The sequence below is a fragment of the Peromyscus eremicus genome, chromosome 12 (genome assembly GCF_949786415.1).
Source record: "Peromyscus eremicus chromosome 12, PerEre_H2_v1, whole genome shotgun sequence".
NCBI classification, from domain to species: domain Eukaryota; kingdom Metazoa; phylum Chordata; class Mammalia; order Rodentia; family Cricetidae; genus Peromyscus; species Peromyscus eremicus.
The window spans coordinates 3118600-3144990 of NC_081428.1; the positions used below are offsets into that span (position 1 = coordinate 3118600).

The following is a 26391-nucleotide window of genomic DNA, read 5'->3' on the forward strand; positions in this document are numbered from 1 at the left end:
ATAGCCTCACACTTGAGGTTCTTGTCTCAAGCTATCTTCCTCTGCATTCTGCAACTTCACTGGTCCCTGTAAAGCCATCTGTTGTCCAGCTCAGCAGCATCCACCATCTGCCAATCAAAACCTCACTCCTGGGCTTTTGAACACGGATATAAGACCCCATCTGCTGGCTTTGGCACCAACCATTCCTCAGCCCTCTGCCTACACAAGCTGAGTGACTCACGGCTGTCCCGATGAGCTGGCCCTGTTGACTAACAATGCCTCTCACCCTTTCACCATGGTCTCCCTTCTGCAAAGCCCTCCTCCTTCCTGCCCCCCCCCCCCAATTTTTTCAGATTCTGTTTTGAGACATTGATCTTTCTAGGCAGGTGCTTTCCTTAGTTGTGGTGATGTGTTCAATGCCTTCCCTCCATGTTTGACTGTGCTTTTATCTCCAAGAACCCTCAGCTCAGCATGTGGAATTGCTTGCTTTCATGACTACAGAGAATAAGGTAATTAGCAACATGAGAGGTGAGAATGTACATGTGCCCAACACTGTGTTGACAGTGTAGATACTTCTAACTCCAAATTTCAGAATGAATGGTGAAACTCTGATAAAAATATGTAAATGGAAGCCCAGATAAATTTAAGAGTTGACTTGAGATCATGTCTTGACTGTAGTCTGTTTGTCTCCAAAGCCAGCCCTACCTCCACCATAGGTCCGAGTTTCTCACTGGAGTGTCAACAACTGATACTATATGTGCCTGGGCCCAGAACACAGCAGGGTTGTAGTGTATGTAGAGTGTGTGCATGAATGAATAAAAGAAAAGGGAACTTGAACTTGCCAGTTGTGGAGAAGTAGCTCAGAGTCTCATAATGAATGCGTCTACATATCAACTACAGTTAGGAGCTGAGACAAGGGAACGACTGATATCTGTTTCTGTACCATACGTACTCTTTGCTGATGGAAGATGTCAGCATTCCCTGGAGGCTACGGTGTGAAGTCATCAACCTTTCCCTTGAACCTACTATTGTTCCATGTTCTTTGAACGGCCCCGTGGTCATACAAGCCAGAAGCAGAAGTTCATCTTTATCTCCCCTCCTTAGGGTCCCCTATAATCTTGTTTTACCTCCTGCATAATCTTGTTTCCATCCCTGATTCTCTGTTCTTTTGAGACTATCCTGGTGCAGACCCCATGTGTCTTCTCTGCTAATTATTTTAGCATGTTGCCTGCTATTCCTCTGGCTTCAACTGATCCTCTTCATGGCATCCCCCTTTTATAGTTAATTTTTCTAAAATGCAAAAACAGTTTTTCAAAAATGAGAATCTCTGTGTGGATAAGGACCTGTAGCCTCCCATCCCATTCTACCCTGGTTCAACCTCATTGTTCCTCATATCCTACTTTATGAACTCTCAACTTCTGAACCCATATTACAGATCTCTTTCATCTAGCCCCCTACCATTTTGGCCATATCTCTGGAGTTGCCTCTCGCAGTCCAAGTCACCTTATCTCTTTCATCCTGCTGTGTCGCCTGCAGTCTCCCCGTGTGAAATGACAACCATTCTGATATCAAGTCCCTTCCAGCTGTCATCAGGGCTTGTTTCCCCTGGCTCCCAGTGCAGACTCAGTAAAGAGTTCTCTTCCCATTCACCGCCAGGGAGTGTGACATCACCACCATCACTCTTGCAGCCTAATGCTCTAGGGCTTTGTGCTCCTCCTTTTGGATGACTGGGGACCCACCCTTCAAGGACATGGGTTAGGCTGAGTTCATCCTGTGCTCTCAGTAGCAGACCCTGGCATAGGATTGGTCTCCAAAACTGTTTTTATGACTCATGACTCTAGAAATGTGTCAACACATGAACCAGGAAATGGATTATTAGTCAATTCATAAGATGAAACATAAATTACCATCGAAAGCATGACAAAGAACACATGAGTGGTTCCTATGCCCTTATCACTGCGTGCAAAGTTTTCTAAATTTCTGACTTTGAAATGTCCTGTGCTTGCATATTGCTATGTCTCTCTGAGAAATGAGTTTTCATGGTGCCAATATCCTCTGAGTTAAGAAGCATGTATTTTTATCCATCTTGACTTGGACACTCTTGAAGGTGTCATTGGTGTTCTGAAAGAGTGAGCACAGGAACATTTAGAGGCAGCTTCTCTCCCTAAGAATGTAGTACTTTCTTAGGGTGTGTTTGATCAGGGCTTTTGACTGAGGAAAACATCAACCTTTACGTGCACACCAGCTCATCACTCACTTACTTTGCATGCTGAATCAAAAAGCACACCTACAGAAAATTAGCACCGAAAATACTGCTCCACTCATAGGTGACCATTAAAATAGCCTTATCAATAACACTTTTAAGAAGCCCAAGAGTTCAACTTGGGAATCATGTCAAGGTCAAGGGAGAAGGAGGGAAGGCCTGTGGGTCTGTTTGGTGGGTTTCTCTTACTGCTCCTCAATTCTTTCCACTATCCACCTAAGTATCACTTTTCATCTCCAGTATTTATTTCCTAATGTCAAGGGGGGTTTTGACTTCTTAGTCATTAGAAATGGGACCTAGTTTTAAATGTGCTATTCTCATTCTCACTTTAAAAACACTGTAAGAAGGTTGGAGGGTAGTAGAAATCTTATAACGATTTAGGACTGCAAAGTATGGTATGAATCTTTGAGCCTTGGTGGAACGTCTTACCCCTGCCTTAAACTCTGAACTATGGTGCTATTTTCTCATAAATTCCTTTCTTTCCCAGTTAGGCCTCACCTCCAAAACATTATTCATTTGTTTGCTCATTCATTCTGCAAGCATTTAACAGTTTTTTGGTCTTTCAAGTACTTAAAGATGAATGTGATAAGGTTCAAACACTCAAACATACACCATCAGGTAGAGGAGATGCCCTGTATGACATTGTTTTTATACCTAGCACAACAGACCCTTCATTCTAAATAGTTCCCATTTACTCATGGATGCTTATCCATTTCTATGATAAAATTCAACATTCCCTGGTTCACATGTCTCACTCATTTCAAAAGGTTGTGAACAAGGATAAGGATCTGGTCTTCACCTCCACATTGCCTATATCTGACACAGAGTTGGCTGTGTACGATTGAATGAATGTGATCAGTAAAAAAGAGTGGGGATTTCCAGGAAAAAGTCAGATTAGTTTCAACTCAAAGAGTCAAAGAAGTGTAGGCAAATTTCTTACAGCAAAGAAGAAATAGGAGAAAGAGCTTTGCCACAAGGAAGAGATCACCCAGGCAAACATTGGGGTTGGTGAAGAATGTGCTGAGTGTTCTCCATTGGCTGGTAAGGGGGCTCATCAAACACCATCACAAGCCAATCAAATCAGAATCCCCTGGAGGGAGCATGTGGTTGGACCTGAGTCTTGCTCATTTTTTAAAAAAAGCTCTTATTTGTTTTTAATGTGCATCCATGGTTGAGAATCACTGGGGTACCACAAGCAAAGGTAGAACAAGGCCAGGTTATGGGCATGGCACACTAGTAATGGCCTTTCTAAGGAGATGGAGGCCAGACTGGGGAGTTTGATCATTCAACAGGCAGAAAGAATAGTTTTCACAGCTGGGTGGACTGAGGGCCAGGAGAGTGCCCTTGGGAGATCATCTGGAGGATTCTGAACTTGGATGAACAGTGCAGGAGCCCAGGTAGACCCTCCCCTTGGTTTGCCATCAGGTAAAATTCACACAGAATATTATACATGAAGAGGTGATGGGTGACTGGAAGTGGGAAGGATTCTGGACTTGCTGATCTGATGGAGAAACCAGGAAGAAACACAGAGAAAGGGTACTGAGGGTGAGACAAGCCCAGTGATCAGCTGTACCAACAGGAAGGAGAACTATCCAGAAAGGGATCAGAACGGAAGCCACCAGATGGTTAGAAAGTTTACCCAAATAGCTAACTAAGAAGGCTACTTGGTTGAGGGTTTGATGGAAGATGAAGAGGCACTAATGCTCACAGAGGTAAGTGTTGGACAGGAAGAGTCACCTGCTTCAAAGAATAAACCCACTGCGTGCACAGTGGTGTACAGCTTAGTCACTGGCAAGATGTTTGCTCTCATGGGGTTTCTGTTCATGTGAAATGATGGGATCACGTTGAAGAGGGATGGGGATGGAACATAGCTCAACTAGTAGAGTCCTAACCCAGCATAACAAAGCCCTGGCTTTCCTTCCTAATGCCACAGAAACTGGGCTTGGTACCATGTCTCTGGTTCTGGGACGTGAGTGGTGGAGGGAAGAAGTTCAGAGGTTCAACGTCATCCTTGACTACATAGCTAGTTTGAGGGCAGCCTAGGCTACTTGAGATCCTGCCCAGAAACAAACAAGGAGGACAACAACTCACACTCCAGGGTGTGAACACAGGTACTTTGGTGGAAGAGGGCCAAGGGAACCAGGACGTTGGACAAACAGGCTGCTCCCTGAATCACAGGTAGGAGGCAACAAGTGTGAAGAAAGGCTTTGGCCAAGATCAGGGTCTTGTAATGGTCCCAAGCGTGAACTTGTGTTTTGTTCCACCTGTAATACTTCATAGATACTGAGGAGCCTGAAAATGCTGCCTGAGTATGGAAGAAATGAGTCACTCTGACTGGAGGCCCCAAAAGGTCACCGCAGCAGGAGATTGCAAGCCCCACGTTAGAAACATAAACACTTGCAAGCCACAGAAGGTGGATTCTTAGGGTCATAGCTCACTCGCCAGCTTGTGCAATCTCTAAACTAACGGAACACACGGAGGAGCCCGCTGGCTCTGCGATCTGGCTAGAGAAGAGCTGTAATTTAGCATTGCTGGCTATCAATTAGCCCCGTTTTCCTCATCTGTAAAATGAGAGGTTTGGGTGAAATGACCTCAGGGTTCTCTTCCAGCCTGGTGAATGGAGAAGGTGAAAAGTCTGAGCGTCCACTGGCATCTTTAACGGTTGTTTCGAATGTTTAGCTATCCATATTCAAAAATGCAGTGCCAGATCTATACCCTCAAAGCTCTGGGTTTTAGGAACCTACCTGATTTTAAAAGAAATTGCCCTCTGAAAATACACAATCTAAATTCTGCTGGGAGGAATCTCCAGGGGTCTGGAGAATTGTTCCTGGTAATTGGTAGACGATGGATTGGACATTGACACAGACTATCTAGAAAATGATTAAGAATGTTTTAAGTCCCCAGTACTTGCAAAGTGGCTGATTTCTTGATGAAAACTGAGAGCAAATTGGGCTTCTCTAGAGTTAGGATGCTATGGTAATGTGCCTCTTCCCCAGGGGCTCAGATGGACTCAGAGCAATATGCAGACCTCCTCCTCTATTTCTCTCAAATATTGGAAATAAGGGCTGGAGAGATGGCCTGGCAATTAAGAGCATTGGCTGCCCTTCTAGAGAACACAGGTTCAATTCCAATTATTAAACCCATGTGGTAGCTGATAATTGTGAGTGCTTTCATTTCAAGTGGATCCAACATCTCTTCTGGCCTCCATAGGCACTACACACACATTCAGGCAAGAAATCTGTCTTAGGGTTTCTATTGCTGTGAAGAGACACCATGACCATGGCATTTCTTATAAAGGAAAACATTTAATTGGGTGGCTTACAGTTCAGAAGTTCAGTCCATTATCATCATGGTGGGACACGGCAGTGTGCAGGCAGACATGGTGCTGGAGAGGTAGCTGAGAGTGTGCAGGCAATAGGAAGTGGTCTGAGACACTGGGCATGGCTTGAGCATATATGAGACCTCAAAGCCTACCTCCACAGTGATACACTTCCTCCAACAAAGTCACATCTCCTAATAGTGCCACTCCCTCTGGGGGCCATTTCCTTTCAAACCATCACAAAACCCAAGCATATAGAATAAAATATCTTTATAAACACTAAAATAGGAAATAAAAGCTAACCAGGCTCTCATGAGCTCTACATGTCTAGTCCCACAGTGTCCTGCATGGATAGCATACAGGCAGTATGCTCACTCCATTCAGTGAAAGTAAACCTTCCCCACTGCACTGTATACAAAGGATGGAGCAGAAGGAAAGCCAGACTTGTCCAGAGTCACTACCCCAGCCCCTTCCCAGTAGGTCTCTCCATTTTTAGGATGACCCAGCCAGCAGGTGGCCCTCAGTTCCTGCTTCCAGGTTTCTGTCTTAGCTTCCCTTCATGATGGATTATCTGTAAGCCAAATAGACCTGTTGGTAAACATTGATGTGCACCTAACTCTGATGCAGAGCTAGTCCCTGCAAAGAATAGCAGGCCCTGTATGTAGCCAAGCACAAGATGTCATCAGTCCTCTAGGGCCTGTCGTCTCCTGAGAATGTAAAGGTATCTACCCCAAACACACACTCAGATGCAGACCAGTGACCAGTAGTCACAGATACATCACAGACATATTGAGATCTTGCTCGGCCTCGAGAAGATGAGGTTTGGGGAACACAGACTTGGTCATGCTTTATGGGGTTGGAGAATCAGAGTCTGGGGAAATCGGAGTCTTGGGGAAGTGGATAATGGGGTGCTAATAGGAAAAGCAAAGACTGGCTTTCCCGGAAGGAAGGGGCATTGCAATGAGTAGGACCTCACAGGGAGAAGTGAGACCGGTGTGAGGGTGAGTTCAAGGGCCAGCTTCCCCTCCCCCATACTCCCAGCTGCTTAGGCTAAAATGGTAGGTGCCTTGGGTGCTCAGGTTCAAGGGATGTGTCTAAACTGTTGGTGGTTAGCCTCGTTCTGATTCCCAGGGTAGCAGAGAGGCTCCTGGAGAGCAGGAGGTACGTGGTGTTCTTTCTCCTCATTTCTAACAGCCTTGAGGTTTCTCTCCATCCCAGCGCGAGCAGAATGCAGCCAGTTTATAGTTTATGGGGGTTTCCTGCACACCCATCTCTGTTTTCCACTGAGGTCTGTGCTTTTTCCTAGACCCACCCGGATTCCAGAGCACGGCTCACTTGCGTGCCAAGTTCAGACTTTTACTCTTTGTCACTCCTTTCTCCAACTAAAACACAGGCGCGTTACCTTCCGAAGGCCTCTGTGTGTTCTTCGCAGACAAGAGAGAAGGCTCCCGAAGAATTAGAAGAACAATAGCTAACTCATTTTTTGCATGGAAAACAACAGCGCTTCCGGAAAGAAGCCAGCTAATCAGTTCTCTCCCATCTCCAGTCTTGTTTGTCGGTTTCGGTGGCGATGTGGCCATGATACCTTGTGTGTGTGTGACAAACTTGGGTGTCCTTCCTCGGGCTCATCGTTATTATTATCATTTGAAACAGGGTCTCCCACTGTTTTAACATGGATTCTGAGGGTAAAACTTAGGTCTTCATGTTGCAAAGCATGCACTTTACCAAAACGCCATGTCCCCAGCCCTGTGATATCCTTTACAGGTTAATGTCCCCAGCTTTGTGATACCCTTTACAGGTTAAAGGACACGTCTTAAACATTTTGTAAGAGTAATAATTTAGAATTTCTTTGTGTAATACTTTTTTTAAAAAAAAAGGCAGAACTGTTTAATAAGGGAATTGGGTCCTAAGAGGGGGGAGTTAGCAATTATTTTTCCGGTCATGTGAGGACATTTGTTCCCTATCAGTTCATATAACACAAGACTTATACCAACACTTTCAACTAAAATCATCCCATGCGCCTCTCGTCACCCCTGGGCTGGACATTTCTCTGGCATTTTCCAGTAGGGAAAGTTAGATAACTCACCCCGACGAAGCTGTCCTGTGGGTGGAGACCCCATCCAGGCCTTCTTTCTCCAAGTCACACCTTCTCTCTGACACTAACCCAAGGAAGGAGCATGCACTCTGCTTGCTGGGAAGGAAGAGGATGAGGGTAAAGGGAAGGGTGGGGCCCAGAGTGCTGAGGGAAATCCATCCTCGTGGACCACTTCCACCATGTCTGAAACACCTGACTGGTGCCTGCAGTTCTGACACCTGGAATTCACATCAGGGATGCCTGGACTCCAAGGACCAGAAACGGCGTGGGGCCAGGCTGCTGTCTCATCAGAGTGACCCTCAGCAGTTCCTCCTCCACACCCTAGGGGGCTGCCTCTCTCCCATCTCTCCATCTCTCTCTATCTCTCCACCTCTCTCTATCTCTCCACCTCTCTCCCATCTCTCCACCTCTCTCTATCTCTCCACCTCTCTCTATCTCTCCACCTCTCTCTATCTCTCCACCTCTCTCTATCTCTCCACCTCTCTCTATCTCTCCACCTCTCTCCCATCTCTCCACCTCTCTCCCATCTCTCCACCTCTCTCTATCTCTCCACCTCTCTCTCTTCTCTCCTCCTCTCTCCCATCTCTCCACCTCTCTCTATCTCTCCACCTCTCTCTCATCTCTCCACCTCTCTCTCATCTCTCCACCTCTCTCTATCTCTCCACCTCTCTCTATCTCTCCTCCTCTCTCTATCTCTCCACCTCTCTCTCTTCTCTCCTCCTCTCTCCCATCTCTCCTCCTCTCTCTATCTCTCCACCTCTCTCTATCTCTCCACCTCTCTCTATCTCTCCTCCTCTCTCTCATCTCTCCACCTCTCTCCCATCTCTCCACCTCTCTCTATCTCTCCACCTCTCTCTCATCTCTCCACCTCTCTCTCATCTCTCCACCTCTCTCTATCTCTCCACCTCTCTCTATCTCTCCTCCTCTCTCTCATCTCTCCACCTCTCTCCCATCTCTCCACCTCTCTCTATCTCTCCACCTCTCTCTCATCTCTCCACCTCTCTCTCTTCTCTCCACCTCTCTCATCTCATCTCTTCACAATTCTAGACACTCCTATCATGCCGTTGCAGTCTCTGTCCTGTCACACAAACGTCCAAGGTGTGTGCTGCTCCTTGGATTAGCTTCTGTCCTTCCCTCCTCCCTTTCTTTCTTGCTCCCCTTCCTTCAGGTGCCCATCAGCATGTGGCCCAGGCACACCTTGAACCTACAGACCTGTCTCTGTCTCCCAAGAGCTGGGGAAGGTTCTGGACCACACCTGGATCTCATTCCACTCTTTCTAAAACAAACAAGCTGTGATGACTTTTTCAAGTGACGGATGGAGTTTTCAACTTTACTACCACAACTTCTCCTGCGGTTCTGCGTCGTCACAGCACAGTTCCGAAAACCCCGAAGACAGACCCGGAAACAGGAACTGGGAGCGGTAAGAAGGCCCGGGGCCCATGGGAAACTGGTGTGGCTTTCTTGTTCGCGCTGTCTTGGCATTACTGACTTTCAGGTCCTGTCTGTGTTCCAAGGTCTCAGATCTTATGAAAGAATTGACATGAAAGGCCTTGCTTTGATCTCGGCAGTAATTAGCAAATTTGGACCCGGCAGTACCTTTCCTCGTCTTTTTTGTTTTGTTTTTAGTTTATTGGAAACGCGTTCAAGAACGGGCTTGTAGTTTGTTCGATGTCTTGGAAAACTGAAGCACATCCCTGGCAAAAGCCAGGTACTCACTCACTTCTCCCGGGCGTCGCCTTTCCCAAGTCAACTGCCCCTCCTGGAGTCTGCAACTAAGACTTACTCTCTGTCCCTGCCTGCCTGACCCTCTGTCCGATGCCCCCCTGACCCTCTGTCCCTGCCCCCTGACCCTCTGTCCGATGCCCCCCTGACCCTCTGTCCCTGCTCCCCTGACCCTCTGTCCCTGCCCCCCTGACCCTCTGTCCCTGCCCCCTGACCCTCTGTCCCTGCTCCCTGACCCTCTGTCCGATGCTCCCCTGACCCTCTGTCCGATGCCCCCCTGACCCTCTGTCCCTGCTCCCCTGACCCTCTGTCCGATGCTCCCCTGACCCTCTGTCCGATGCTCCCCTGACCCTCTGTCCGATGCCCCCCTGACCCTCTGTCCCTGCTCCCCTGACCCTCTGTCCGATGCTCCCCTGACCCTCTGTCCGATGCTCCCCTGACCCTCTGTCCCTGCTCCCCTGACCCTCTGTCCGATGCTCCCCTGACCCTCTGTCCCTGCTCCCCTGACCCTCTGTCCCTGCTCCCCTGACCCTCTGTCCCTGCTCCCCTGACCCTCTGTCCCTGCCCCCCTGACCCTCTGTCCGATGCTCCCCTGACCCTCTGTCCCTGCTCCCCTGACCCTCTGTCCGATGCTCCCCTGACCCTCTGTCCGATGCTCCCCTGACCCTCTGTCCCTGCTCCCCTGACCCTCTGTCCCTGCTCCCCTGACCCTCTGTCCCTGCTCCCCTGACCCTCTGTTCCTGCCCCCCTGACCCTCTGTCCCTGCTCCCCTGACCCTCTGTTCCTGCCCCCCTGACCCTCTGTCCCTGCTCCCCTGACCCTCTGTCCGATGCTCCCCTGACCCTCTGTCCCTGCTCCCCTGACCCTCTGTCCGATGCTCCCCTGACCCTCTGTCCCTGCTCCCCTGACCCTCTGTCCGATGCTCCCCTGACCCTCTGTCCCTGCCCCCCTGACCCTCTGTCCCTGCTCCCCTGACCCTCTGTTCCTGCCCCCCTGACCCTCTGTCCCTGCTCCCCTGACCCTCTGTCCCTGCTCCCCTGACCCTCTGTCCCTGCTCCCCTGACCCTCTGTCCCTGCTCCCCTGACCCTCTGTCCCTGCCCCCCTGACCCTCTGTCCCTGCCCCCCTGACCCTCTGTCCCTGCTCCCCTGACCCTCTGTCCCTGCTCCCCTGACCCTCTGTCCCTGCCCCCCTGACCCTCTGTCCCTGCCCCCCTGACCCTCTGTCCCTGCCCCCCTGACCCTCTGTCCCTGCCCCCCTGACCCTCTGTCCGATGCTCCCCTGACCCTCTGTCCCTGCCCCCCTGACCCTCTGTCCCTGCCCCCCTGACCCTCTGTCCCTGCCCCCCTGACCCTCTGTCCCTGCTCCCTGACCCTCTGTCCCTGCTCCCCTGACCCTCTGTCCGATGCTCCCCTGACCCTCTGTCCCTGCCCCCCTGACCCTCTGTCCGATGCTCCCCTGACCCTCTGTCCCTGCTCCCCTGACCCTCTGTCCCTGCCCCCCTGACCCTCTGTCCGATGCTCCCCTGACCCTCTGTCCCTGCTCCCCTGACCCTCTGTCCGATGCTCCCCTGACCCTCTGTCCCTGCCCCCCTGACCCTCTGTCCCTGCTCCCCTGACCCTCTGTCCCTGCTCCCCTGACCCTCTGTCCGATGCTCCCCTGACCCTCTGTCCCTGCTCCCCTGACCCTCTGTCCCTGCTCCCCTGACCCTCTGTCCCTGCTCCCCTGACCCTCTGTCCCTGCTCCCCTGACCCTCTGTCCGATGCTCCCTGACCCTCTGTCCCTGCCCCCTGACCCTCTGTCCCTGCCCCCCTGACCCTCTGTCCCTGCCCCCCTGACCCACTGTCCCTGCTCCCCTGACCCTCTGTCCCTGCCCCTTGACCCTCTGTCCCTGCTCCCCTGACCCTCTGTCCCTGCCCCCCTGACCCTCTGTCCCTGCTCCCCTGACCCTCTGTCCGATGCCCCCCTGACCCTCTGTCCCTGCCCCCCTGACCCTCTGTCCCTGCCCCCCTGACCCTCTGTCCGATGCTCCCTGACCCTCTGTCCCTGCTCCCCTGACCCTCTGTCCGATGCTCCCCTGACTCTCTGTCCGATGCTCCCCTGACCCTCTGTCCGATGCTCCCCTGACCCTCTGTTCCTGCTACCCTGACTCTCTGTCCCTGCTCCCCTGACCCTCTGTCCGATGCTCCCCTGACCCTCTGTCCGATGCTCCCTGACCCTCTGTCCCTGCTCCCCTGACCCTCTGTCCGATGCTCCCCTGACTCTCTGTCCCTGCTCCCCTGACCCTCTGTCCGATGCTCCCCTGACCTCCATGGGGCTGATGATAAGGTTCTCTGTTCGGGTTGGAGGTGCTCAGCCCGGTGTCCAGTCTTCTGTGCGTGGTAAGTCTGTCAGGCACGCTAACTGTAGCATCTCTTTCCTGCCCCTTCCCCACAACAAACCCAAACCTTGGGCATATGGCAGCCACCCTGCACTGCCTGGCTAGCCTTATTTCATTCCCATTGCTCTCTGGCCTCTGATGGTGCCTTCCTACCTTCACTTTTGGAGTCCATTCTGTTCTTCGTGCCTTGTCTCAAATGCCCTAATACCTTCTCCACACTCTTTCCCCCTTGACTTCCCCAGCCCCCTGCAAAGGTCCCTCATTCAGTTCTCATGTTCTGCCGGGCACCACAGCTGTTCCCAGGCCTGAGTGTCTGCACTTCTCTCATCCCCCTCCCACCCACACCTGCCCTCAGCAACAGCCAGAATTTCTCTAAGTTCAAGACCTAAGTTGTGGGGACAGCTAGAGAGCTTGGTGGGTAGTGCACTTGGCACCAAGGCTGACAGTCTGAGTTTGATCCCCAGAAGACACATGGTAGAGGAGAGACCTGACTCCTACAAGCTGTCCTTCAACTTCAATATGAACACAGGGGTACACACGTATAGGAACACACACCCCAAATAAACGCAATTTTAAAATATTAATTGAAAGGGCTAAATCCTATCATCTGGCTACATAAAAAAGATTGCTTAACTTCCAATAGAGAAAGCTCTCAGCAAGAACCCGCTGGGGAAAGGTAACTGAAGGTCAGGGCCTAAGTAGTCGAGATACAAAGGGAAGTTGATTTCAATCTCATTTAGCAAACATTTCTACCAACCATAGGAGTTACAGATACTGAAAAGTAAACAAACGGCTGCATGGAAAGCATAGTTTAAGAAACCTCCCCAGGATATTGGACTAGACAAGTTAATATCCATAATTACAAGAATTCATGTTTAAATATGCATACTCTCACGAAGGCTTAGAGAGGCCGGGCCTCTCCGAGCTGGAACAAGATGCATTTGATTGTACCCACAGTACAGCTCTTCAGACTTTGGGTCTGAAAGAGTATTTCATGCTCTCAATGGGAAAACCTAGAAAATTCTTTTTGACTTAAAACCTGAAAACCTCTGAGAATCAAATACCTTTAATGCCATGTACCCAGCACTGCCCTTATCAAACAGAGCATCTGAGGGAGGCCAACACATGCTACTTCAGCAGGCTCCTGAGTGTGCCTTGCTGTGGATCGAATCACCCTTCCACACCCCAGGCTGCACCTTGCTCCTCTTGGCTCCCTGAGGTCAGATGTGCAGCCCTCAGTTCCATGCTGTGCCTTCCTGGCTCTGAGCTCTTTTCTGCTCTTCCTCAAGTCTCTCCAGGTTCTCCCTCCCAAAACGCTCTGAGTGTTTCCCAGTTCCCCTTTCTGGATGTGGAGCATCCCTGCATTGTAGTCACATGATGTTGGTGTCCTCTCACTTATGAAAAACACCTTCCTCCCACGTCCCCCACCAGTCCAGTTCCAGCAGCTAGGCCATTGTACTGCACTGTTCACCAAAGGAGATCAAGTTTCACTTACTAGTTTTCAGAAATGTGTTTCAAAACATTTCAATGGAGAGGTCTGTGCTGGGATAGATGTGGAAGGCCAGCAAAGAGGAAGACATGAGAAATTCTACCTTCCTGTGGGTGCACATGCAGATGCAATCAGCTCAGCTTGAGGGTTTTCCCCATGAAAGGTGGGCAGCACAGAGGAGGAGCTGTAAAATCTCCATTGCCAAAGGGGCTTTAGGACTGCAGGGAGGAGTAACTAGGCTATTATAATGTCAATGGAATACCTATATCCAGGAATGGGAGGAAATTCTGGAAGGTTCTAACCCCAGTCTTGTGAGCCAGAGATGGCATCCTCATGCTGAGGCTAGATCTGAGTGTAAACCAGTGGGGAAAGTTCACAACATCAGTGTCAGCAACTGAACGATACATAGAGGAATGTAAAGAAGTGGGTAAAGTTAAAACACGCACAGCAAAGAATGGAAAGTGTCTTCAGAAGGGTTATAAAATAGTGAACACAAAACCAATTCTTCACGGGGCCTGCAAGATGGCTCAGGTAAAGGTACTTGCCACCAAGCCTGAAGACGTAAGTTTGATCCCCAGAGACCACTTGAAAGAATAGACCAGGCCAGGCGGTGGTGCACACCTTTAATCCCAGCACTCGGGAGGCAGAGCCAGGCGGATCTCTGTAAGAACCAGCCTGGTCTACAAAGCAAGATCCAGGATAGGCACCAAAACTACACAGAGAAACCCTGTCTCGAAACAAACAAACAAAAACAAAACCAAAAAAAGAAAAGAAAGAATAGACCATCTCCTGCAAGTTGACCTTTGACCTTCACACACATCACATGGTACACACACGTGTGTGTGCACACATACATGCATGTATACACACGCACACATTCATACCCAAAAGAAAGAAGGAAGGAAGGAAAAGGAAGAGCCACCAAAACAAAACAGAAAACTAGCTCTAGCGAATACCCAGTGTATTCCCGGATTCAAACACAAAGCATGTTTAAAAGCTATGTTTAATTTCAAAGTTGCTAACAAGATTCTGCCACTGTGGATGTTAGTGCATTTAGCTGTGATTTGTAAAAAATGTCTGTGTAAGAGATTCAACCAAACGGCTTCTTTGAAACTTTGGAACCAAGTGGCTAAAGAGAAGTGAATGACATTTGGCTTTGAGACAAAGGTAGAATACGTTTTCTAGGGCTGACTGAACAGATCCACTCTGTACCCTGGTGCACATCACTTGCAGTCACCGGCAGGGACAACGTAGGCCGCTATGACACAACTTACTGTGAGGTCATTACACGATGTTCTCAGAGGGATCACATGACTCCTTGACATTCCACACTAATCACTGTCCCCCTAATCTCCAGTGAAGCCATATGAAAATGAGTCAGAAGAGTAAACAGTCACAGGTGAGGTGAGTTTTCTGCCTAGCACAGGTGTACAGCAGGGTGTCCCCGTTAAAGGCCGCTCCGCTGTGGAGCTTGGAGGTTTAATGTGTTAATGCCTGGGACCTGCAGGCTTGGAAGGGCTTGGAAGAGCAAGACTCTCTTGTTTCCTGTAGAGTTGGAGTGGCATGGGACCCTCCTTGGACTCTGCACACCAGTGTAACAGACCAGGAACCTCCTTATGTGATAGTAGATGAAACAGAACTAGTATCTAAGAGTGTTCTCAATATCCCAGGGGAGTGAAACTTCAGTGCGTAGGGCCAGAACCTGGGTTCCTGAGTATCTGTTGGTTGGAGGGTCACAGCACTGTTTGGGCTGGAATCATTTAGTACCACACATATGCAATAGGAGAACTTAAAAATCAGCAGAGAGGACTTGGCTCTTCACAGGTAACCTTGATACTTTATTTATTGATTATTTTTGAGACAAGTCCTGTGTTTCCCAGACTGGCCTTGAACTCACTGTGTTGCTGAAGATGACCTTGAACTCCTGATTTTCCTGTCTCTGCTTCCTGAAAGGTAGGATTACAGGCTTAGGCTACCACACACAGTTTGTGTGGGGCTGGGGATACATCTCAAGGATTTGTGTTTGCTAGACAAGCACTCTATCAACTGATATCAGCTACAGTTAGCCTTTAGGACAGACCTCTTAGAATACAGAAACTGGAGGGGCAGCTCAGTGGTTAAAAGCACTTGCAGAGAACCAGAGTTAAGTTCCAGCCCCTATATTAGCTATCTGAACCTCTACATCCAAGGGATCTGATGCCATTTTCTGGCCTCTGAGTACACCTAAGTATAAAATAAAAACAAAATCTTTTTAAAATTCAGATTTGAAGTGTCTTGAACAAGTTATTGAAAAACGTGTGGCTGTGTTGACATGTCTGGCATCAGAATAGACCAGACCTGCACAATTTTAGTTTTATTACTAATGTTCTGCTAAAAGCCCCCACAGTGTGTCACCTGCATCTATACGCGTGTGTGTGGTGCAGCCTGCTAGCCATTTATGAATTCTTTCCACAGACTTCATGAAATGCAAGGAACCCAGGAGGACCCTTACATAGTATTCCAGCAGGTCTGACACTACATAACAGCCAGGTGTGTCCAGACTCTTATGTTCCTAACTCCCAGCAGGTCTGTGGAAATGATGGCCAGGTGGGTTCAGCAGATGTGAACTTGGGTTTTTTTTTTTTTTTAAGTACAGGAATATATAGAAAAGGTAAATGAAGACAGCAAGGTGTGGACCTTGACCTTGTGTTCTTTAGTGAAGGGGATACGGACAGAGCAGATATGGACCAACAAATACCAGCAAGCACAAACGTCAACGAGGAAGAGCACTGTTGGTCAGCATGAGCTTAGCAAGCATTCATCCCAAGAAATGATAGTTAACTATATAAGAAATCAGAAACAGCACCCCTTCACAGAAACTAGGGAGGGGAAGGAGGGCCCTAGCCCGACACACAGGCCTTCACTGAGGCAGCTATTCAGAGTTGTTTGGAAAAGACATGCCTTGTTGATGAATCTGGCTTCATTCTGGGTTCTAGGCTCATGACCCGAAAACTGTTCTTTATGTCGTAAGTCAGGGCTTTCTGGGTAGAAACTGTACATCATGGACTCGATGCATGTACTCTATAGTAAGAGGAATGAATACACTGATTGCATCTTACCCTGAGGCCTAAATGTGACCAAGAGGGCCAGACATATGGAAATCTGTCCGTGGTCATTTGCCAGTGACATAAGAAGCATTCCAGACATCATGAGATTGAATTTTCATATCTCACTGGTGAGTAGATATGTAGAGGCACAGGTCCATACTTCTGCCTGTTTCCCAGAGTTCCTCATCAGGCAGCTAGCGACTACCATTTGCATACACTCTTCTGTCCCTTCACCCAGGAATCACACTGAGGCTTCATGACATAAGACCCAGAGTGGACTTATCATGAGTTGATGGGACTCTGGCTGTGTGGTTCCTTACATGCACAAACCCTCTCCAAAACCTCCTTCTGGTTTTACAGTCATGGTTTTGAGTTTATGCTCTTTAAAGGAAGCCCTGTACTGTATCATCTTTGAGCTCTGTGAAGTCTTGACCAGCCCCTGTTTGGAGCAGTGGGGAAAAATGCACAAGAATTCTGTAACAGTCAGCCTGACACCAAGATGGCTCTGACTGAAACAGGATGAACTCAAGCCAGACCTCCAAGGTCCTCTGAACATTCCTCACTGGCCTGCTCCTTCTCTGTGTCAAATTCACCCACCTTGAACTTAAGTGGATCCGTATGGTTGAGCACCGCAGAGCTCGGTAGACTTGAGATACTATTTGCCCTGACCAACCCCTGACTCCTGAACAAAGCGGAAGCATCCAGGGCTGTCACTGAGATTTTTGAGCATCCTAGTATCAAAGGTGGCTCTGCTGGTGTGGATGATGGCAGCCTAGGGTGTGCGAACTGTGGGGTCATAGGTTGAGCATCCAAGAAGACCCAGATCCTTCTGCCCCTAATTCTCCCCATGGTTTTCTCTCTATGTCCTCAGCTGGGATGGGGCACACACATGCATTTCTATTGAACTGTTTCTTACTGGGCACAGACCAGCTCCTGGTACCTGTGTGCTTTAATGCCCGAAATCAGAACCCTGTTTTCTTCTTGTGTGTCTTCTGATGTAAGCATGACCAGGCAACCTTGATTCATTGTCTCAGTGTGACTGAAATAGCTGGGATTTGTGGTACAGAGCATCGGGTAGAGAAGCACACAGGGCTCTGTGCTTGGGTTTTCGTTAACCCTTGGTTTGCTGAAGCCTTCCACTATCAGAGGGAATGCAGGTTGCTACATTTGTCTGGCCCGCTTGTTAAAGAAAGGCACAGATGTGTGTGACTCGACATCCTGGGGATGTGTGTAACCATCTGCAAGGGTCTTAGCCGCACTGCAAGAGGACAGTCACCTGGAGTTGTCTTAATGAATCCAGAGAACACATTGGCGCAATTGCCTTTCTCAAGTTTAACTCTCTCCTGACTTTTCCTCCATGCAGGAGGCAGAACCCAGGGCTTTGTGCCTGCTAAGCACATGCTTTACCCAAAAAAAGCACCATTTAGTCAATAACACTTCTGCCCGGGCGTCCTTTCCTTACACACATTAGCTGTTTTCTGCTGCTCTCAGTGTGCCCTTTGAAAGTAAGGAAAAGGCTGATTCCCTCCGTTCCCCTAAGAGTGAGGACTCTAGGAATCTGCTTTCTTGGAGTTGCTTGGCTTTGAACTTCTGATCGCAAAGCTCTCTCTTACCTACTGGCACCAGGAAGCTACCTGAGCAGCAGCAAGGAGCTAGGAGTGTTGAGTCACATCTGCCTCTTTGCAGGGCACCGTGCCCTTGAGAAGCACAGGGCCGGGCCTGTCTGTGCCTCACTCTTGTGCTCTCTCTGCCACCCCCTCCTTCCAGGAAAATGGAGTTAGTAGCTCTGAGGAGAGAAATGTGAAGGGCGGAGTGGCTGGGAGAGCAGGTGATAACCTCCTTCTGCGTTGCTTCTTTAAGAGCCTTTGACGACCCACAAGCCACTCCTCTTTGCCGGTGTAAAAACCAGTATTAATCCTTACAGGAACCTCTTGACTATGTTTGCAGTCGAGAGAGTAACTGTTTTCACTGGAGAGGATGTAAACCAGGCCCTTGCATGTTGCACAGAGGAGAGTGAAAACTGTTGCTTCTGTAAGAAAACCAGAGGGCAACCCCCAGAGGCATCTACAGCCTCCTACAGATGCTCCCGGGGCTAGCACTGGAGTTCGCTCTGACCTCCTCCCCTCACCGCTGCTGCTGTGTTCATCCTGGGACTGTGTACACATTCATTCCAGCCTCACTCTAAAGGGGCACATTCAAGGGATGCACGGGCTCAAGCGGGTGGGCTCACTGCCTAGGAAAGGCGGTGTCTGACATTGATTGTGTAAAGTAGAGAAAGACTCCTCTGTGCTGCCTAAAGCCACATGGGTGGGCTTTCTGGTCCTCAGCACTTTCTGTCATTCGGGTAAATATAATAAAACATACACATGAACACACATGCACACATACATACACACATATCCACATGTGCATATACAAGAACACACATATATGCATCCACACACAAACACATAGATACATGTACATGCAACATACATACAACAAGCACAGAAGCCTTTAGAGATTTCTTCCTTGAAGAGAGGGAGGAGGCATGCCCTCAGCCCCGAGGAAAGAAGCCAGAAAAAAAACCCTGTTTTTGTTAGCTCTGAGCCTGCTGGCATGAGATGGCCGTGGACTCACTCTTCTGCCCCCCGAAATGTGAGCTGTCCACACTGGTTTCAAGTGTGAGGTAGGAAATGGGGGGAATGGCACTTTGTGTAAAGTGGCCACGGATGTTGGCGGGAGGAAGGAGCGGTAAGAGAGAAGGCTTCTTAGAAATGCATTTTCCCGAAGCCAGCGGAATCACATGCTTTAGCTACATCTGTTTCCCTAAGACCCTCACAGTACTTACGTGTGTAACCCAGGAGAAGGCTTCGATCTGTTACTGACTCATGTTTCTGAGGTTAGGACTCCAGGCGATCCGGCTAAAGTTTGTCAGTCTCCAGCCTTGTGTGGAAGCCCCACACGTGACCTCTGGGTCACGGTCCATGATCATTTATTCTACTTCAGGAGGGGGGAGCTGTGGGGAAATCAAGCCCCAGGAAGGTTTGGAAAGAGCATTGCCCTGGGACCCACGTGTGAGGTGAGTCTGTAATTAATTCCTCATCTTAAGTTACCCCCATGTGCTGTGTTCACACGTGGATGGCATTTAAACGCACATTCCAGTTTTATGTGACACTTTCCTTTGATTTTTTTTTAAAGCACAGTTGTAAATTGGAGAGAATTTGTCACCCAAGGCTGTTACTGATGGTGACCTGTTTGTTTAAACCTCCAGGAGAAAGGGCAGAGCAGAGAAGGGTCTGAAGTCACAGAGGCTGCTCTGTGAGTGTGACCCTGTGATCTGAGATTGCCAAAAAGGAACTTGGAGGTTCATTAATAACCTTGACAGTAAGCTGGGGTTTGGGGTGGAGGGGTGTACACATTCAGATAAAAAGAAGGGAAGCTGAACATTTGGATTGTGCGGGGCAAGGTTTGGACTGCAGTTTTCCAAACTTAATTTCTGCATTTCCTGTGAGTTTTCTAAACCTGTGACTTCAAGCATCCGTGGGGTCATGAAATGTCTAAGAAACAAATTCTTACTTCCTTCAGGTGACTGAACGCGGAAGTGTAGACAAAAGAAAGCTTTGCAGGGGCCGGTGGGAGACGTCACCCGGCAATGCGCTCATTAGCTCAAAACAGTCTGAATCCACATGAAATTGTATGTCCATGCGGGAGAGAAGCTTTCTCCATGGGCCGTGAACAGAGCGGTTCCTCACATCAGACCCCTTCCCCTCCTGGACCTACCACAGAAACTAACAGAGACCTTTCTCTTTTTTAGGGTGGGTGACAGACTTAAATGTGTGCTTGAGGACTTGTCTTACTTCTACCTAAACTGACTTCTCCGGTGACAGAAGAAAGTGACAGCCAGGGGACTTAAAAAGAACTATGTAGTCACTGAAAATCAGTAACACGCTCGCTCTGACACAGATCAGGAAAACGTTCCTAGGAGCACTCAGTAATTCTCACACTCTAGACCCCTTACACCCTCGGCATGCTGGGCAGCATCTGCGTGTTTTATTTTACTTTATTTCCTGCAAACAAGGATAAGGCACTCTCCCCCGACTTTGCCCCATCATTAAGGAAAAACCCTTTTCCCGCATGTAAACAGCACTTGTAAATTTCCCCAGATAAGCTTGGCCGGCTTGAACGATTTAAGAAAGTTTTAAAAGAATGACAACGTTTTCATTACCTTTAGAAGTCAAGTTTTTCAGAAACATCTCCAGAAAGCTGAGAGCCCCCATGTTGACATAGGCGCCTGCCTCTTACCTGCAGAGAGTGCCCAGTGCAGGCTCCTGGGTGGATGGGAAATTATGACCAGGCAAGGAAATGATCAGTCCATGCAGGGTGCCTTGGAAAGATAGGTGCTGAAGGTTTTTCAAAGTGAAGAAACACTCTCGCTGTTCGCTGTCAGTCAAAAACAAGTTGGTACAAGTTTCTGTAGGAATTACCTGAGGGAAATGAAGAGAGAAAGAAAGAGATTGGAAGAGGCTGAGTGGGGAAGGAGGGACAGAGAAGGAGGGAGGGAAGACAAGAGAAGGGGGAGAGAAGGGGGAGAGAGAAGAGAGAGAGAGGGAGAGAGAGGGAGGGAGAGAGAGAGAGAGAGAGAGAGAGAGAGAGAGAGAGAGAGAGAGAGAGAGAGAGAGGAATCTGAGAAAGGATCCCATGACGTCAGCGTGACTTAAGGTCTTAAGGAAACATACAGACCAGCCCAGGGCGGCTGGGAATGGCACTGACTCCCGGGCTCTCCAGGCACCTGTGTGTAAGAGAAACTGAAGTCCTTACTAAAGAACACCAGTTCATTTCTGGAGAAACTTTGTCCACTCTTATCAAAGTCCTTCTCGAAGGTCTCTTTGCCTAAGTAAACTATAAACAAACAGATTATCTTTCTTAAGGAGCCTGCCTGAATCTCCTGTCTCCCTCCCTCCCTCTTCCCTCTCCCCACCCCAAGTGAAAACTAATCAGCACCCTGGCTGCCGGGAAAGCAGGGGACAGCAAACACACTCAGAGCATATCTACCCCAGATTATGCCCAAGGAGAATGTCACCATGAGGAGGGAACTGCTGCTTGTAGTCCTGCCCTCTGTGGCCACAGTGATTTTTTTTTTCTTCGGACGGATTTTGTTTTCCTGTCAAGTAGTTAGAAAGATAAGAGTAAAGCTGGGTTCTTCAGGACAAGATTGTGGGAGCTGGGCTGTGGTTCTGGGTTAGAATTAGGGTTTTAGCATTCTTGCTCAGAGTCTTGTTTATTATTATTATTATTATTATTATTATTATTATTATTATTATTATTAAGAAATAGTCAGTTATACTGGGAGCAACCCCTGAAGGGAGAGCTCTGGGATGTGAAAACAGAGTGAGTGTACTCTAGAACCCATCTGTGGGTCTGCGTCCTTCCTACACTTCCCCTAAGTCCAGGGAGGGAAGTCCACAGCCTCGGTACCCTTCGGCCGCCTTATAGCAGTGTATATAGAGAGGGATGAGCTTCCCATGGAGCTTCCTGAGTAGAGATGCCTTTTGCTGGTCCAAAGGAAGTACCAGAAGGAGCAAAGGCTCTTAGTCACAAAGAACATGATGCCATACTTGCCCCGCCCCCACCCCTGTTTTGCCAGGTGCCTACACCTCTGTATTTGTTCAAGACCCATGTCATTACCATTAGTCGGGTCTAGGCCCACATGGCATGCGTCCCCAGGGTGATCGTACCTAATGTAGTCCTATCCCAACTCTGGCTCTCCATTTTCCTTGACATTTAATATGCCAATTATCACCACTGGAAACTGCCCTGACTCCAGCATTTACTGTCTGTGTTCCATTTTCAAGTTCCTCACTTGTCTTGGATATTAGATGTGACTTTCCAGGAGCATCTAACACAGCGTAAGTCCATATAAGTATCCTTACTCCTTGTATGATTTTACACATATTTACATGTTACTGGTATTATTATATGTATCAGGATATATAATCCATATGTATTTGCCAAGTAGATTGAAAGGCCATGACTGGAGGGTATAGTTAACACAACACAGCTTCAGTTCTGGATTTGATGCATATTTCCAGCATTGGCATCAATTATTTGAATATTCTTACCCAAAAGTATAAAACTCTTACAAAAATTTTACCTGTTCAATGCTTAGACCAGGATAGCAGATGATTAGTTGTTGCTTATGGGGAAGAAAAGGAAAGCCAGAGCTGCTGATCTGCCCAAAGCCAGATCTACACGGTGCAGAAGAACTCCCAAGACAGCCCTTTCCGCACCCTCAGCCTGTGTGTATTTCATTGCTCTGCATTTTCCTTGTTTGTCTACTAGGGATATTCACATGCGTGTACAGAGGTTCCTTTGAGCAGCATATAATATACCCCATGCAGTTTTAAATAGTTGGAAGTTTGGTTTCTTGCAGGTTCATGTTTAGTAGAGCCAAACTTCATTTATATAAATGAAGAAAATGATAATAATTTATAAAATAATAATAATGACAATGAAAGAAGAAAATTAGTCAAAAGTGGTACAAACACCTTTGAAAAGTTAAATTCTAAGACAATATTCTTCATTGTGGTAATGTTTACCTTTTCATTCTTTGTAATGGTAATGTATCAATAATTAGATTCTGTGGTTGCAGATCTGACAAGAACTCACCAAATAAAGTGAGGCATTAAAAATACACAACTGAGTGCTCACAGGGGAAGTAAGAAAATTCTAGAAGAACCCTCCACGAGACTTCAGTCACCGGAAACAGACACTGTTTTGCATGACTTAATAGCTGAGTGACTCGGCTAGGTATTTCTGGAAATTTTGGAGGCTGAAGTTAGTAGGAAAACATTTTAATCCTGGCCAAAAAAAAAAAAAAAAAAAAAACCTTGTGTCACTCTGTCTCTTTCTTTATCCAGTGAATAAAATCTGCTCCCCGTCCTGGGGTTAAGGTGCAGAGTTTTAAATGGCGGGGCCTGGGATTGGCTGCACGGTACAACACAACTGGTTGTTGTCATCCGAGTGGGTTAAAGTAATTGGTCTGCTAGCCTAAAACCCAAGAAGAGTGATTTGTCAATAATCTCCTTATCCATCCTCCCCTCCCTCCCTCCCTCCCCCTCCCTCCCTCCCTCCCTCCCTCCCTCCCTTCCTCCCCCCTCCCTCCCTCCCCCTTCCTTTCTTCTTTCCTTTCTGTTAAATGAAGGCAATAGATGTGTCTAATTTGCATAGAGTATAATCTAAAATCTGCATTTGTACCTGGCTTTTTCAAGAGCTCCAGCTCCCCAGAGTCATCCTGAAAAGGGCGGAATAAAGCTTCGCTGCTTTCGATCCTCTTGACTTGGATCAAAGCATGAAGAGCCTTGAAGTGTGATGAGAGAGACAAATATCTGTTTACCTGTGAACAGCTTCTGGGAGTCAGGTTAGACGTGGAGCAGAGCAGGACTCTCTCTCTCTCTCTCTCTCTCTCTCTCTCTCTCTCACACACACACACACACACACACACACACACACACACACACACACACACAGTGGCTTTATTTACAGAACACCCTGTCTGGACTGATGGCAACCACTGGCCTCTTAGAGAAGGCTTGCTGAGGTCCCAGCACCATCTGCAGCAGGAAGGATTCCCCTCTGGAAAGAAGGAGCAAGGCAACCTCAGGGCTCATTCCAACTCTCCTTTGGCCAAATGGCATGAAATCAACAACAGGAAAGAGACTCAGTGGAAACAGTGCCTCCAAGCTCTTCTCTGTGGGGTGATGGACAACCCTGGGCTTAGCACTGAAAATGCTAAGAAACCCCCTTAGTCCCAGGCAAACTCCCACCGTGAGTCACCCTATTCCAGGGTGAATCTTTGTTTTTTTTTTCTTTTCCTTTGTTTTTTTCAGTCAGGGTCTCACTATGTAGCCCTGGTCAGCCTTGAACTTACAGAGATAAACCTAGATAACTGTGATCAAAACTATACATGACTACACCCGGTCACCCTCTCTCTTTTTTGAAGTTACCTACTTAATATTAAAAATTAATTTGAAAATAAAAATTGTTATTCTAATAGTCTAATATGGTCACACTAAGTAGACAGTGGCCAGTTCTTAAAATGTTAAGTTCATGATACGTGGGCCTCTGCTCAGAAACTGCTCACTCTTCAACCCCCTCCTGAGTTGTTTGGTGATTCTAGTTCCCGCTGGCCCGGCTGGGTGGTGGCCATGTTTCCTTTTGTCTCAATCAAGTTAGACTTTATCATTGTAGCTTCTGTTGGGGCAACCTTACAACTTATGTTCAATGTACAGTTTGCTCACCTCAAACACATTTCAGCAATGGAACCGTTTCCTAGCAGTTCTCATAAAAATAGGTGAAAGACAAGTTTTCACTGTTGACACTGTGAGCTGGTAAATAGCTGAGCATTGCCTGCAGGGTAGAATGACCAGGTCTGGCCCATTGCAACCATATCCACCCTTCCTTCCTTTGATATCCTAACCTGGGCATTCATCTGAAGATGTGCTTGAAGGCGGGCTGGCTTATGTTAATTCTTATAGTCTGTCTTATTGTTATCTAACTGCATCTAATAGATGGGCAACTACCTAAGCCAGACAGTGAGATGCCCTGGCATGTCTCCACCAGATGGCCTAGCAGAGAATTTTATGCACAGCAGGCTGGTTCTCAGCCCAACACTCCAAGGACTATTTTTCACATATTGCAATGGAACATTGCAGACCTTGTGATGGTCAGCCTGGGAAACTTAAAAGACAACTGGAGAAGACGAGTGTAGATTGTTCTGCTCTTTCCCCAGGGGTCCTTACTTGGTGATAAACCGGATGTTGTGTTGGGGCACCTCTCTTTGGGGTTGGTGAGAGCCATCATCAGGGGAGGCACTTGGTTCTGTCTGCTGAGTGCAGTTACTGTCCTCTGTCACCTCCAATCATCACGTTGACCAAGACTCCTTCCTTTAGGTCTCACCAATTCTTATATGCCTTTTGATGATACTTCCACTCCTGAACACAGACAAGGCCTCTTTACTACTTTTTCAGAGTTAGTGCTTGGCTTCCAGCAGAGACTATGGGTTCATATTGCAATTTGGGGGCCATTATTTTATCTAACTATAGCACTTAGTGGTACAACTATGTTGCGAGCTTCACTGAAACACCCTAATAGATTCCCTGTAGTAACCCCAATTCTTCATAAGCACCCTGTGCCCACCCTGCACATGGGCAGGAAAGCTTAGACGCCCCCAAGCACACCTTCAGCATTATTATGAGCAGGAAAGGGAGAACACCTGTGCCTTTTGGGTTTTGATGTTGGAAATTTTCCCATTGCACAACTGTCACTTCTTGCCAAATATTCCAGTTATTGTGGAAAAACTGAGCAATGAAAATTAGCTAAACGATGTCAAATGACAGCGCTCAGCCAAGCTGTCATTAAGGTCTCCAAGAATGCGCTGAAGAAGAAATAGGAGTTGGAAAAGCGGGTGCCTCTGACTCTAGATCCCTGGCTGCAAGCCCTACCCACTTCTTATCTTCTTTAGCTAAGTCACGATGGGGACTGGTGGGACATTATCTAGAAAGCCATGCCCACACGGCAAATGAAAAGGTGAGCTGAAAGCAAGGCTGAACCTGGCTGTTTGCTCTGGGGCCAAATCCATGGTCACCTCACTGGACTCACTCCCACATGTCCATCTGAATGAAGAGCACATGGAGACACCCTGGAGATACATTTGGACTGTCCTTTTCCTCTAGAAGCCATGGTGGAATGTTAAAGCAGCTAAACAGTTACAAATGACCCAGGGTCAAGCTCCCAAAAACTAATCAGACTCCATTGATCTCAGTGTTTGACACTCATACAGACTGAAAAGGGGAAATCAGTGGATTTATTTAGCTTCTCCATTAAGAAAGAGATCACCTTGTGTTAATTCTCTCTTCTCTCTCTCTCTCTCTCTCTCTCTCTCTCTCTCTCTCTCTCTCTCTCTCTCTCTCTCTCTCTCTCTGTCTGTCCACATGTGTTCCTATGTGTACAGGCACGTGTGTGAGTGGTTGCCAGAAGTCAACTTTAGGGATCCTTTCTCAGACCATCCACTTTGATTTT

At 48.0% G+C, this 26391-nt stretch overlaps 1 protein-coding gene across 1 annotated transcript in view; it reads right to left on the reverse strand.

Moving 5' to 3' along the window:
* Nucleotides 1-20926, reverse strand: part of Kcnj15 (potassium inwardly rectifying channel subfamily J member 15) — a 44423-nt gene extending 23497 nt beyond the window's left edge. Inside the window, exon 1 of the mRNA XM_059277530.1 lies at nucleotides 20617-20926. The gene's annotated coding sequence lies outside the window, so the exon portion shown is untranslated. The remainder of the gene's footprint in view (nucleotides 1-20616) is intronic.
* Nucleotides 20927-26391: the final 5465 nt, after the last annotated feature.